The sequence below is a fragment of the Panthera leo genome, chromosome F2, assembly GCF_018350215.1.
Source record: "Panthera leo isolate Ple1 chromosome F2, P.leo_Ple1_pat1.1, whole genome shotgun sequence".
NCBI classification, from domain to species: Eukaryota; Metazoa; Chordata; class Mammalia; order Carnivora; family Felidae; genus Panthera; species Panthera leo.
The window spans coordinates 76,585,562-76,601,666 of NC_056695.1; the positions used below are offsets into that span (position 1 = coordinate 76,585,562).

The window sequence follows — 16,105 nt, forward strand, 5'->3', positions numbered from 1 at the left end:
GTTGGAGACACAATACGGAACGAGAAGAGCCAAATGTCAAAAAAAAATGCCCTGAAAATAACCACTCAAATGTATGCAAATTGCTTAATTAATTGACCTCATTTGTGCATGCAGATATCCTTTGCCTTTCCCTTTGTGAATTGGTTATTTTTCATTGTGTTCCAAAACAATATTCCAAGGCTAATTAAACCCTTTCAAGCTATAGGTTAATATTCAATTCATATGTAAACACATTTATAAACATTAATCAAATTCAAATTACTCATTTCATAAATACTGTTTTATTCATTTTCAGCTAATAGATGTGTTCTCCACATTTATTCAGAGTTGGTCTTGAGAAGTTCGCGTTTGGGGAGATGATAGTTATTTAAATGGCAACCTAGTGTTTACTTTCAAGTTGATTAAGACTTTTCCTAGTTCCCAATTGTTTGTTTCTATAAAGATTTAGCACAAAGGCTTCATTTGGAGTGTTGGTGGGGCGTATAAAATATAATGATGATTATCAGAGAACTATTTCATCCCAGAGCATTTGTGTTTGAAGAGATGTCAAGGGAAAGCTTGCTGTCTGCTCAGGCTAGACTCAGAGAAAAGCAGAGTGAATCTTGATGGGGTCAACACAATCTCGATCGAGCCTCAGCTTCGTAATGTATTTACTTGTACATTCATTAATCACAGGGCTAATTGATGTATTTATTCATTTTTCTTTATCTATCCATCCACCCAAACATGAATCCACTCAATAAGCATCTGCAAAATATCCTTCTGCATTGGAATTGGAAAAGTGCTTGATCCAAAGCAAATATGTAGGAAGAAGGTCTAATCACTTAACCTCTCTGAGTCTCAGTTTTCTCATCTGCGAAATGGAGCTGATACCTACGTCATAGGATGCTGTGAGAGCTAAAAGGCTGTAAATGTATATAAGTCACTTAGAACAGAGCTTGGAAAGTCATAAGCACTCAACAGAAAGCCCAGAACATTGGCAAATAATTATCTTTGTTTTATAGATGAAGAATCTGGCTAGAGTGCTTAAGGAATTGCCAAGACACAGCCTTAGGGTAGGCAATCTGACCTAAAGGGACGGAATTCCAGATCAGATTATTTTCCCTTTATATATAGCCTGGATCAATGTATTTGGAAGTATTCCTCTTTTTGACACTAGAACTGTAATTGCACCAACGTGCTTTGTTAATAGTGCTTAATTTATTTCTAGCTTTTAAATTCATATGACTTCTACTTATTAAGTATGCTCATTTACATCACAGGGTGTGTTTTTTTTTTTTTTTGACTATATGTATGTTAATAATTCACATTTTAAAGCACTTTGGAATGTAGTTATAAAGAGTATGCATCTTTAAATAATAGTGAATATGTATCTCTATGTGCATATATGTGCATGTGTGTGTACTTAGCATCTTAGAAACTTTCTGGTGCCACAGTGACCACCTCATTTCGTGTGCGGTTATGCTGAGTGGAGAAGTAGTTAAATATATTCAGAGGTTCTGTAAACCATAAAATCCTGAGTTTTCACCCCTTGTCTTACTTTCTGGTTTGTGATTTATGGCACCACGGTAGAGGCGTGATTTCCATTAATAGACACATGTTGGGGGCAAGTTAGTGTCACTGCATTCTTTTGGGCTTGGCCATGAGATTTTCCAGAACGCCGTAAGTCAGGTAATTCGAATCCTGACTCTTAATAGGGCAATCCTGGGCAAGTTACTTAGTACCTCTGAGCATCTGGTTTTTTGGTTTGTTTGTTTTTGTTGTCTTGTAAAACTTGGATGAAGTTATCATTCCCAATATAGGGTTGTTACAAGTCTTAAATTAGGATATGTTTGTAAGGTGCTCAACGTCTCAGAAAAATCTCTGAGTTCACTGCTTTCCCGTTTCCCAGTGCACCTTGCGTATAATTCAGAGGTGTGGATGCTTCTGGTGCCATTTCTTACCGGCTCCACTTGTACGCATACCTCTCTGGCTTCAGGCCACACTCAAAGACCTCCTCTCCCTGTGGCTCTCACTAATGCCTTGTTCCAGCACCAGATTTATAACGTCTTATTTATGTTCCCAGAATGCTTCCCATGTGTCTCTTCCTGTTAAATCTTCCTCTGGATCTCCATACTGCAAGCTGCTCAAGGGCAGAGGTTGGGTTCATCTCTGTTACACTAGAGAGCGTAAGTGAAGCTCAATGCATTTTGTGTTATTGATAATCTATATTGAATATTACTACAGATGACCATCTCATCCAGGGCACAAAGTGTGTTGCCGCTAATGTGCACAAAGCGGGCACGGACTCCAGAGACGCAGAATGCTTGTCTTTATTCCCTCACCTCCCAACCCGGAATTTTTTTATTTTAGTGTTATTTTTTCCTTTAAGATTTCTGCAATTTTCTCCGACTACGTATGGCACACACACACAAATAATCACCGAACTAGTCTTGCTTTTGTTTTCTTATCCTCTGTTAAACGGTTAAATGATTGTCTATTTTGAGTACTGATATACAGCTGTTTCCATAGATACTTACCCGTCATAGCTAATTAGCTGAGCATGTTTTCTGAAGCCATGTGAATGACATTTTTGAAACAGCTTTTACTCAATTAGGACATTTTTCTTATTTCTCTTTGGAAATGTTCATAAACGCTACACGATGCTTCGGTAGATAAAATGCCATAGGACCAGGTAATCTGGGGTTCCTCCGTGGGGCCATTGCTGTCCGTTCCTCCACCTGGACGTTCTTTTTCTCTGCTTAATGAACAGAGCAGAACTCTTCAATGACAATGCACCCTTGAAAACCACCTTTTAGTTTAAAAAAGTGTTTGGGACTCTATTACTTCACTAAAACTATATTTATTTATTTATTTATTTTTACTTCACTAAAACTTTATAAAGAGCTAGGGGACATCAGTATAACCACTGTCCTCATTGTACAGACTGGGACCATGGCGCTCCCCCAAGCAGAATCATGGTGCATTACCTCGAAGCCTTGATGCTTGAGTGTGGGTGCCCAACTGGCACACCCCTCTGAATCCCTTCACTTAGTCAAGTTTATGCAGGTTTATGCGGGTCCCCCTGACCCATCCTATGTTTGGTATTATTTCTTCTCTCCTGTTTGCAACAAATTCAGAGCAGTCACCACTTTGTACCCTGCATTATCATTCACACACCTGTTTTCCGTAAATTACAAGAGTCAAACCGAAGCCTTCTCTAGTCCCTTCATTGAAAGCATAGCTATTGACCATCTACTTATCTGGCAGATAACAATGGATAGACACAATCCCTGCCTTTAAGTCATCAGTTTGCCCTTGTGTTCCCCCAATGCTTGGTATAATGCTTGTTAATGGTAGAAACTCAAAAACTATTTCTGGAAACAGTGATACTTGTAGACTGCGTCATCTAAGTCAGCATTTGGTCAAATTCTCCATCCCTTGCTTTCCATTGACTCCATTCCAGTTGGAATTAACACCTTGCTTCTCCTCTTGTTAAGGCTACCCTCCCTCTTCGGTCATGAGAGTCTCCTCTTGTTGTCCAAACACTAATGACACTTAACTTGCTCTCAGGGTAAATTTCTGGAATTGAGATGAACACTTATATATTTAAAAATTATATATAATGCCAAAAGCTCCCCTCGCCTCACACTCAGGTTTAATGCTCACGCTATGAAGTAGATTCCACCACAGTATCCATTTTAAGGATGAGGAAACTGAGGATCAGAAAGGTGGAATAGTGTGACCGAGTTCACATAGTGATTGACAGAACCAGAGGGTGAACTTTGCTTTTGCTGTCACCCAAAGCAATGGTCTTAAACCTCAGCACCCAATGCACCCATACCAGAACTCTGGGCTTCACATCTCTTATTCTGGGAAAAAAAAGAACAAACAAATAAACAAACATATCTTATTGTTTTGAAGATGAGAGCAAAACACCTCCGGGGACACCTTTATATATGGTTCCTTCTCTGGAACCACCTACTCTGGAGGTCACAAAGCCAATGGATTCCTCGAGCCTGGGAATTCCTAAAGTCACATTGGTTCACATCTCTTTTTCTTTCCCATTGAAATATGCCTGTATTGGAAAGAGGTGCCTTCATGGGGAGGTAGATAGCATGCTTAAGAGAAAAAGGTATGTGGTTCTAAACATGTCTTGAACAACACTCTCAAAGGTAAAGAAGTGAGTGTGAGGTCAGCTGAGATCAGACACCATCTCTGAACATCAGACACCATGAATGTCAAATCTTCATAAGACCTCCTAATGGTACCATAGTTACTTCGTACTTAAATCATTATCCAGTGGTGCCTAAAGGCACTTGCCCTGAGTTGGTAGCTGGTATTGTTTAAACAAGTATTTGTAGCCAGATTCTAGCCACTTCTTTATGAAATAAAAGGAAGAACTGATAAAAAGGAAGCACAGGGGTCTCCCTTTTGTGAAAGAGTGCTCCAGCCCTTCCTCTCCTTTGGGCTGGCCATGAGCATCTTCCCTGTACTTGTTCATTTCCTTGGGCATGCCTCTCCCTGAATGCATTTCCATCCTTGTGTTATCATTTTGTATCTGTGATTCCACCCTCCTCCCCCGACCCCCACTGTATTGTCATCACCTAGTGTAGGGGTAGTTATTCAATTAACAAGTCTGGAGTGTTACACAGGATGTGGTTTAAAAACACTGCCCAACAAACTTTTGCTGAGTGCAGAGACATATTCATATACTACTGGAAGAGATAAGCAAGAGATACATAACAATCTCCAGTTCGATGTGTTATGGTAAAAAAAAAATACTAATGCAAGGAGTAAAAATACCAAAAATAACAATGAGTATTAAATGGCCAAGAATTGTCAGAAATCATTATTTTAAGGTTTGGGGGATTTTTCTCACTGTAGGTATGGGAAGACTTCTCTCTGACAAAGGCAGAAGCCACACAGTTCTACAAAGAAAAGTGATGAGCTAAAAATTACCAGTCTCCTGTTGAGGATTGATGGGGTTCAGTGGGGCTAGTGCCCCCGATGGCTGAGCCTGAAGTCCATTTTTTGAGCCCAGAGAGCAAAGCCAACAAGTTTACTACTTTGTTTTTCTGCTGATTCTGGGAAATTTAAAAAAAAACTTGAGTTCCTTCTTCTGGAGTCCTGACCACTTGGCCTATGCCTGTGTGAGTAACGAGCCTCTGAGGTACTTGTATTCACTTGTGGGGAGCATTTTGAAATCCAATACCTTAGAATGGAAAGGCCAAGTCTGCCCCTTAACAGGCAACATGCCAAAGCCACCACCACCATCAGGTACTATGGCCATGCTCTACCACCAGACCTGTGAGTGAGGCTGCACATTTTTCTATTCAAGCAGTGGCCCTTGTATTTTCAATGGTGCACACAAAGCTGCATGGGCGTGGGAGACGCTTGAGCCATGCCAGCTCTGTGCCTCTCTGCCTCGGCCCCTGAGGAACCTGGGAAGTCCATGGCTATGTTGAGCATAATTTGGAAACCATCACAATGTGTCTCCTTCATTTTTCTTTGGCATTCTGTATGGCACCGTGGATTTGCCTGGAAAATAAGTACTGGTCAAAATCCAAGACTTACGGAGTTCAGCTGTGCGTGGCCTGAGTCCATTCCAATTAACTGTTCTTTTTTTGATAAGTTCATTGTTTAGTAGATTGCATTGGAAAAAAGTATGAAATAGCACAAAGAAGCCACATGTTAAAATAACCTAACATACATATAACACAAATAGGCCAAAACAGAGAGGAAACGATGCATGAACAATCCCTTAGAAATTGGACTTTGCAGATGGAATATAATAATCTAGTTCTCCTTGTTGAAGTATTTATTGGAGGTGCCTTTGCATTCATTAATGGAAGGTTAGAAAAACAGGTGATGTACTAGAAAGATCTCAGACTTCAGGACTGGTCGTTGTTTTGAATCTTTGTTCTGCCATTGATCAGATGTGATTTGGGCAAGATTGTGTTTGTGGTTTGATTCATATATCCTCAGTTTTCTTACTGTAAATTGAGAGTGCAATCTAGAATAGAATGTTTGTCTACTTAACATCCTTCCTTTGACAACACTCCTACCATATCCATTTGGTCCTGATAGAGCTGTCCTTAAACACCATCCTTGACACCATTACAGGATGGGCATTTGAGCTCATCGCCTTGATCATGAGAAAGTGTGAAAACAAAGTCACTGGCTCCAAGCAGGGGCAATGAGTGTCCTCCCCGAGGTTGGTCTGTGGACACTGGCAAAGAAAAATTTCTTTAATTTTGGATCATGAGTCATAGGATCTTGGGACTCCAGCAATGATGTTTCTTCTACGGGGAAGAGCTTGCCTAATGACGAAGCCACCACAAGCGGATCAAAGGCAGGAATATCGAAAGGGAAAGCAAAAGTTTAAAACAAAATTCGAAACCTCATTTGAACTTCTGAGTCCAGCCCTGCCTGTCTGTGCTCCCAACCTTGTACTTCACAGTCAGTGTTTCACAAAATCATGTCTTTTGTGAGTTAAAATTGAGATTCTGTCATTGACGATGGCAGAGTTCCAAAAAAACATCTAACTTTCAGATTATTTTAGGAATTAAAGGTTTAACACACGAAACTCAAGGGATAGAGTAATCATTCCAAAACTAGAAGTCCTTTTAATTGTTTCTTTACTTTTTGTAATTTAAATTTAAGTTAGTTAACACACAGTGTAGTCTTGGCTTCAGGAGTAGTAGAACCCAGTGATTCACCTCTTAACATATAAAACCCAGTGCTCATCCCAACAAGTGCCCTCCTTAAAGCCCATCACCCATTTAGCCCATCCCCCCACCCAACTCCCCTCCAGCAACCCTCAGTTTATTCTCTGTATTTAAGAGTCTTTTATGGTTTGCCTCCCTCTCTATTTTTATCTTATTTTTCCTTCCCTTCCCCTATGTTCATCTGTTGAGTTTCTCAAATTCCACATATGAGTGAAATCATGATACTTGTCTTTCTCTGAGTTATTTTGCTTAGCATAACACACTCTAGTTCCATCTACATTGTTGAAAATGGCAACATTTCATTCTTTTTCATCGCCAAGTAGTATATCCATTACATCCATTGTGTATGTGTGTGTGTGCATGTATACGTGTGTGTGTGTGTGTGTGTGTGTGTGTGTATATATATATATATATATATATATATATATATATCTTGTTTATCCATTCAACAGTTGATGGACATTTGGATTCTTTCCATAATTTAACTATTATTGATAGCACTGCTGTAAACATTGAGGTGCATGTGCCCCTTTGAATAATTATTTCTTTAGATCAATGAAATGGGATGCTAACTTGGCCAATTTGCCCTGGAAGAACCTTGATGGGTTTTTTTTCTCTTTTGTTTGTTGCCATTGTTAATCCTCAAGACCCATTGAAATGGGTGTATCTTAAAGGCTACTCACACACTGAGATGTATTTTTAAATTTTCACATTAAATGTGTTTAGCAGAACTTACAAATAAATTGGGATGCTTAAATTTCTGTTCATATTGTATTATGCTAATAAAAAGAGTTCCCTTAAATGGGAGCAGGAGGCTTATGTACTTAATAATAGCGCTAATAATGTCCTTGTTTATAATAGTTTTAAGCTCCTTTAATGAGGACAGGGAAGAACTACTATGTATTAAGTGTACATTTCATTTCAGGAAATTGACTGAGTGTTAATAAACGCATTATCTCGTTTGGATCTCTCTCCAACTATGCAAAGTCAGGCTTCCCATTCTTAATACACCAGTGAGTAAACTGAGTCCAAGAGATTTTAAATACTTTCACTAAGCTGATGGAAATTCAGAGAGATGGAATTGATATTCAAACCTAATTATGTCTTCCCCCAAGTCTCTGTTCTTTCTCACGTGCCAGAGTGTTTCCCCAAAGAACAAAAAGAAGTACCTACTGGGAAATTAAGAAGCGCTAATGTTCTTCCAGAACAGAATTTTGGAAACAAGCTTTAGGTTCTACGCGGATGTCCAAGGCAAATTTGCTGTGGGATCCTTGCATTTAGCTCCGCCAACCCTTGCCTTGGAGTGTCTGCATCAGCTGTTCCCTCTGGCTAAAATGTTTTTCCTGCCAGCCTTCTCAGAAAGCAGGGATGACTCCTTCTTACATTCTTATCTCAGCTCAGAGGCCACCGGTTCAGAGAGGCCTTCCTTAACCATCCACCCCAAACTAGTGTCCCCTTCCCTCTGTCTCTTTCTGCTGTTTTATTCTCCTCATAGAACTTATCACTCACCAATTTTTTTTTTGTTTGCTCACATCCCTCTCTCTTCCACTACAACCTTGTCTTCACAGCCAGAGGGAAATTTCCTCCTTTTCTGCCTTCGATTCTCCATATCTTTCTAGAGCACCTGCTACGTAGAATGGATACAATACATGTCTGTTCCATGTTGAACAAACCACTTGTGTGGTGAGGATTCAGTGAGACAAAATGCAATCCAGACGTTATTATTCCCCTTTCTGGTGCCTCATTTTTAAACTTGAAGATCCAATTGGCTTTATTTTTTTTCAATGTATGAAATTTATTGTCAAATCGGTTTCCATACAACACCCAGTGCTCATCCCAAAAGACGCCCTCCTCAATACCCATCCCCCACCCTCCCCTCCCTCCCACCCCCCATCAACCCTCAGTTTGTTCTCAGTTCTTAAGAGTCTCTTATGCTTTGGCTCTCTCCCACTCTATTATTCCCCTCTTCTGGTGCCTCATCCACGGGGTGTAGGTACACGATGTGAGCCATCCGTCCATCCATCTCCCTTCACCCACTCAGTGCATTGGGAAATGGCAGAGTGTGCTGGGACAGGTAGGCAGATCGGTCTTTGAAACCCTTCCTCTGAGCTATGTAGTCTCAAAGAGAAATAGCCATCCTACAGTCTTCAGGGAGGACGTAGCAAAAGCAAGGCCATTTGGACCATTAAAACTGAGCAGACCTCCGGTCAGAGCCACTCAGTTAAAACTGGGAGACTGGCGGGGGGGCAGGAACGGGGTGTGCCTGGATCCTGAGGGCTGGCTAGGCTAAGTATCCCATTCAAGGCCGTTCAAAGCAGGGAGAAGAGGTAGGTTACCCCACTCAGGGTCACCAAGGAGAGGCAGAATCAGCAGGCAGGGAGAAGAGAAGGAACCCTCGGATCTGAGAGAGCAGGGTGAGAGGAGGAGTATGAGACGTAACAAGGGCCAGGAAGCTGCTCCAGACCCCGAGCTACAGCTGAGTAGGTTGTAAACAACCTACAGCGTGTCCTGAGTGAAAGGCTATAGCCCTGGCACAATTTGGTGACTATGTAGAACTTGGCTTGTGCTGGGCAGAGGTCAAGGGATAGAGGCAGGCGGGTTCTGACTTTCACATGCAACCTGTTATGCCCTGGAGAGAAATATGTGCTGGGTTGGGAACCAGCACTTTGGTCAGCATTCTGTACAAACCGAGAACTCTATTACCCTGGATCTCTCTTTCTGTCTCTCTCACACCCTCCACCTCAATGTTATCATTAGTTAGCAAGCTCAACCTTGCAAAAATGCCCATTTGCTTTTCCAAATCTCCACTGCCTCGGCCAGCCCTGCCCTCCCGGGTTGCTGCAAAAAATCTGTCAGCTCACCTTTCCTCGCCTCCAATAACAGCCTCCAACTATCCTGTTTCCAGAGTGATATTCTTTAGAAATTTTGACCTTATTCTTCCTGTCTCTGCATAAATGCCTTCAATGGCTTACCACTGCCCACAGGATAAAAACTAAGCCTCTTAACTTTGGCAAAAAAAAAAAAAAAATGTCCTTTATGATCCTTGATGGCCAGGCTCCTCCCACATATGCTATGGCTCTCTCCCTGCTGAATAATAACATGGTTGTGTTTCTGAAAGCTTTCTCCTTTATGATTTCCCAAGAACTATTTCTTCTCTGGGATATTAACTCTTCTCCACTCTCTACCTGGTACATTTCTGGCACCCATTGGGCTCTGTACAGTTATCACTTCCTCTCTGGCATCTTTCTTGAAGACCTTCCCTTACTTACTCTGGGGTAGGGGACCCTGATTGGTCTTTGCAGAGCCCCCTGCTAATACCTCTGTCATAACCCTTAGCTTTTTCTCCTATAAGTGCTTTTTGCTGGGTCTCTAGACCTCATGAGACTATTGTCTACAGCTGCCAAGAAGAAAGGGTTCAAAAGCATGTGGTTGGAGAAATGAGTGTTTATTCTGCTTGAGAAGGCAGGAAGATGGGGAGACTACGGGCATCAGGAAGCTCCCCATTTCAAAGAGTTCTCCACTGGGCACTCAAGTGGTTACCATGGAGAAAGGCTACTCTGAAATCCCACACTAGGAGTTTCATTAATTTGGTTTCCTTCATTTTATTAGTTGTGAGCCATGAGCCTCCAAAGAGTTTGTCTTCCAACTGCTGGTGAAGGGTTGTGATGGGCAGGAGCATTTGTGTGAGCATGCACGGCAGTGCACCACCCTTAACCGACAAAACCTTGCTATGAAAAACATGTCACCCGAAACAGCGAGCTCCGGGACAGTTGACTACACTCACACACAAGCCCCTTATCTCACTCTGGAGTGGAAACACACAATTTGGGGCTGTCAGAGGTCTTTGAACCACACTGTAACTTCTTCTGACTGAGTGTAGGAGACCGGGCAGGATATTAGGAGGAGTCAGTTTTTAACCTGCTATGACAGCTTGGCACAAATCATAAGACTGTCATTTGTTTACTTATTTTTTTCCCATGGCCCAAATTAATATCTACCTCTGGCCTTAAAAATAGTGGAAAAAACACAAGGGCTCCAACTAAAAGAAAATAAAAAAAACAAAACGAGTTTCAGCCAGTCCACCCCTCCTTGTCTTTGTGACCTTGGCCACCTCGCTTTCTCCCCTTTTTACATTCAAAGGACTGATTAATCCCTGTCCTGTGTTCCTTCCTGGCATTTGTGAAGATTAAATGTGATAAGGGTTGGAAAAGAGCTCAGAGCACTGTAAATTGATGTACAAATGGAAGGGATTAAGGGATTAGCTTCAGTTCCGTAAAGATTTTCTCTTTTCTAGAACAACCCACTCAACGTCAGTCCCTGTGACACCCACACACATAACAGCTGCCCCAAGCTTGTGCCTTAAGGCTCTTCCCTTTCTCTCTGAGTGGTTTTTCTCAAGCTGCCTCCGACACTACCCTTCCTCCACACATAGAGATCATTCTCCAACATGACTGTAGGGAAACTGTATTATGTCACAGGTTTCTCATTCCTGAGGATAGCTGTGTGATGAGAAGTGCATGTGTGTTTATTGGCTGGTTATATGGATTGCTGAGCAGAAGAAGAAACCCAAGAAGGAGAAGTCTAAGAGAAGAAATAAAAGCTGCTCTCCAATTCTTCTTTCCTGGGATTGTTTATACACATAAGGCTCATCTCTTCTTTAAAGGATGGTTATTAATGGAAAAAACAGTCTCTTTAACAAATGGTGCTGGGAGAACTGGATAGCAACATGCAGAAGGTTGAAACTAGACCACTTTCTCACACCATTCACAAAAATAAACTCAAAATGGATAAAGGACCTGAATGTGAGACAGGAAACCATCAAAACCCTAGAGGAGAAAGCAGGAAAAGACCTCTCTGACCTCAGCCGTAGCAATCTCTTACTCGACACATCCCCAAAGGCAAGGGAATTAAAAGCAAAAATGAATTACTGGGACCTTATGAAGATAAAAAGCTTCTGCACAGCAAAGGAAACAACCAACAAAACTAAAAGGCAACCAACGGAATGGGAAAAGATATTTGCAAATGACATATCGGACAAAGGGCTAGTATCCAAAATCTATAAAGAGCTCACCAAACTCCACACCCGAAAAACAAATAACCCAGTGAAGAAATGGGCAGAAAACATGAATAGACACTTCTCTAAAGAAGACATCCAGATGGCCAACAGGCACATGAAAAGATGTTCAACGTCGCTCCTCATCAGGGAAATACAAATCAAAACCACACTCAGATAGCACCTCATGCCAGTCAGAGTGGCCAAAATGAACGAATCAGGAGACTATAGATGCTGGAGAGGATGTGGAGAAACGGGAACCCTCTTGCACTGTTGGTGGGAATCCAAATTGGTGCAGCCACCCTGGAAAACAGTGTGGAGGTTCCTCAGAAAATTAAAAATAGACCGCTCTGGAAAGCAGTGTGGAGGTTCCTCAGAAAATTAAAAATAGACCTACCCTATGACCCAGCAATAGCACTGCTAGGAATTTACCCAAGGGATACAGGAGTACTGATGCATAGGAGCACTTGTACCCCAATGTTTATAGCAGCACTCTCAACAATAGCCAGATTATGGAAAGAGCCTAAATGTCCATCAACTGATGAATGGATAAAGAAATTGTGGTTTATATACACAATGAAATACTACGTGGCAATGAGAAAGAACGAAATATGGCCTTTTGTAGCAACGTGGATGGAACTGGAGAGTGTGATGCTAAGTGAAATAAGCCATACAGAGAAAGACAGATACCATATGGTTTCACTCTTATGTGGATCCTGAGAAACTTAACAGAAACCCATGGGGGAGGGGAAGGAAAAAAAAAAAAAAAGAGGTTAGAGTGGGAGAGAGCCAAAGCGTAAGAGACTCTTAAAAACTGAGAACAAACTGAGGGTTGATGGGGGGTGGGAGGGAGGGGAGGGTGGGGGATGGGTATTGAGGAGCGCACCTGTTGGGATGAGCACTGGGTGTTGTATGGAAACCAATTTGACAATAAATTTCATATATTGAAAAAAAAACAAAAATAAAAAAATAAAAATAGCCGTTAGCGCGGAGCCTTTTGGAAAGTCTAAATAAACTACATCCATTGGTTTCCCCTTGTCCACAAAAAAAATAAATAAATAAATAAAATAAAGGATGGTTATTGTCTGATTCTTCTTAACATTTTATTTTTTTTTTTTTCAACGTTTTTTTTTTTATTTATTTTTGGGACAGAGAGAGACAGAGCATGAACGGGGGAGGGGCAGAGAGAGAAGGAGACACAGAATAGGAAAGAGGCTCCAGGCTCCGAGCTGTCAGCCCAGAGCCCGATGCTTCTTAACATTTTAATGATTTCCCCCCCAAGCATCTTGCAAATGATCCCCCTTGAGACACGACTGTTTTTCCCACCCTCCCATTTGACGGTTGCAGAATGTGGGAAGGTTTTTCCACTGATTAGTTGTTTGACCTCAGACTAGTCACATAAACTGGTCTAAGACCGCTAAGAGACTCGGGCAAAGAAACTCTGTCTCATGCAGTGCCCCAGTGTATTTGTACTCTGGAATAACACTCAAAATAGCTTAAAAAATCTAGTCCCTGCCAATTGTGGGTCTATCTGCCTTCCTAGAAGTGAGCTCCTGGAGAGCCAGGATGGTGTCTATTCACCTCCACATCCTACGCCTAGCTCCTGTCTAACCCAGAAGCACCTCATTTATTGAATGATTGACATGTTCTATGTACCTACATACGTACAAATGCATATTTTTCCTTGTTCTCATCTCTTCAGTGTATATTTTTATAGTATCCGTGAAAAAATGCACTTCTTTGTAATAACTAACCCTATCCGTATCTTTTCATAGAAATGATACTCAGGATATAATTTAGAGATTATTCCCATTTCCTCACATATATCTTTGACTTTTTATAGCAAAATATGCATTCGCTACAAAAAGAGGAGAGCAAGAACAATGCGATTTTATTCTTCATATGTTTTCAATTTAACTCCCATGGAGCTGACATGCATTGATTGAAAAGCAGATCCCAGGGAAGAACTCATTTTGTGATTCTGTGTGACTTTATATTCTATCTGCTACAGTTGGGCAGGATGGGAAGGCTGGACGTGGAAGACGAGGTGGGAGGAGAAACGATATTTGAAAGCAGCAGATAGGAAATCAACAAAATGACAAGGTACAGTAGTTATTGGATGAACATTCCGGGCAGTAGTCAGCCAGGAAAATGATTTTTTTTATTTGTGAAATCCCAGGGAGGGTAATTAAACTCCTCCCACTACAGCTCCATTACATTTCACCGAGGCTATTGTAATGTGCTGGCATTCAAGGGGAGCCACACGTGTTGAATTTTAGCATTTTCAGAATAGCTATGGGAGACAAAAATAATTAAAGACCTATGTAGACTAAATGCACCCTCAAAACACTAGCATTTTATTCAATGCTAGACCCAATTGATGCGCGCTATAAATAAATATAATATTGGTTTAAATAAATTTAAATAAATATAATATTGGTGTTGGAATTATGTAGTTTCTGCCTTTATCAAAGAGCGCAGTCAGCTGTCAGGGAGGAGAAAGGTAAATAGTGTGTGATCCACATTTACGTAATTTTCACACATTACGTTTCAATAACAAAGACTTGACCTAAATTTATTGAAGCCTCCATAGACAAGTACTTATTACATAAACATTTATTGTGTATATATGGACAGCATTCACACTCAATATATGCTGAAGTGGTATTTCAAAGGTACTGGTAAATATCTGTCGACCGTCTCCGTAAGTCACAAGTTGGCTGGTATTTTATCGAGCAGAATGTAGTTCATCCCGTAGCCCGGGTTCAGTGCATATTTTGAACTCTTCTTACCTTTCAAACATCCCAAGTAAGAAACAACTGGACACAAGTGAGCCAGTGCTGCTGGTATTCGTCACGCCCCGGTTTACACTGCACAGGCGAGCGGTCTCTCGGTGGACTGGGGGCTCGCCCAGTGAGGATGCGGCCACTCTCTGCCTGGGACTCAGAAGATAGACCAAGTTTCACCACGTCACCAGGGATGTGACGGTCCGGTCACAAGGTTTCTTTAGCCTTTAGTTTCTTAATAGGTATAATGAGTAAAATCACGGCCTCACAAAGCTGTAAGGAGGACGGTAAGAAATATTTTTAAGGTGCTTTTTCTTGTTCTACGAACATGACCGAACCCACCGATTTAAAGCTCTGACAAATCTAACACGCAAACTGTCTTACACACCTGTACGTGCTTGATAGAAGTTTCCCTATGTCACCCTCACGGATACGCAGAGAGATAGGTGTCCTATTTCCCATATATCAAAGAGGAAAATGAAGATTCAGAAAATTAAACCAAGGGGCACCTGGTGGGCTCAGTCAGTTCGGCGTGCAATTCTTGATTTCAGCTCAGCTGACGATCTCAAAGTTTCATGAATTCGAGTCCCGAGTTGGGGTCTGTGCTGACCGTGCAGAGCCTGCTTGTGATTCCCTCTCTCTTTCTTTCTATCTGCCCTTCCCCTGCTCCTGGTCTCTCTGTCTCTCTCAGAATAAATAAACTTAGAAAAAAAGGTGAAGCAATTTATTCACCCTGCATCACTAGTAGGAGCATATTTAAGATTTGTGCTAATGTCTTTGGGACCACAGGATATTTAGAACTTTGCCGTAAAATTTGCCCATGATTTCTATATTCTCCATTTTCCTAGGTGGTGCATGTGATTGCCATATCACCTTCAGAGATTCTTTCTAGAAGACACGTACATGCTGTCTACATTTCAGATGGCCAAGCCAACCGTGAGTCAGCTCTGCAGGGAAGCCTGCTCCCCCTGCACTGGCCTGTGATGCCTCAAGGAGGAGGCTGGACCTGGAAGAAGAGGAATGTCTGTGCCCCCTGAAGGCTCCCTGAGAATCTTCTTTTTCACTGTCATTAGTGCCATGATCACGGTCATTGACCTGGGCATGCTAATTATGTGTTTTGGGTCAGAGAAGCAAAACAAGAATAGAAACACAAATATGAAAAGTCACAGGTTGCATATATTTTTAAAGTCCTAGTAGTTGTTCCTTGATAATGTGAAAATTGCCATTCTGTACCTTCTCAGGGTTTGTCTGCATCATCCATGGACAACCCAGTCATGTCTACTCTTAGATGCTGTCATTCTCCTCCTGTTAGGACTTGGTGGTTGGAATAGGCTATTAGGCACAATCATAATTGGTGACAGGCATAAATTGGAAACAGAATTACATACATTGGATTACTTTTTTTCATACTGTGCAGTGGCTTTTATACCTAATAATTAAGAGGTGAAAATGGGCCACCAGAGACTGGCTTTGGAAAGGTCCCACCTGCTCTAGCCCACCTTTCCTGGGGCCAGACTCATGGGACCAAAGGAGGCAAATTCAATAATAGCAGGTGA

The 16,105-nt window shown here is 41.5% G+C and overlaps 1 long non-coding RNA gene across 1 annotated transcript; it reads left to right on the forward strand.

Moving 5' to 3' along the window:
• Positions 1-4,030: 4,030 nt before the first annotated feature.
• On the forward strand, positions 4,031-15,674 carry LOC122211275. Its single transcript, XR_006198586.1, has 3 exons — positions 4,031-4,114; positions 4,867-5,132; positions 15,398-15,674. It is a non-coding gene; the product is annotated as an uncharacterized LOC122211275 (long non-coding RNA).
• The last annotated feature ends 431 nt before the right edge of the window (positions 15,675-16,105 follow it).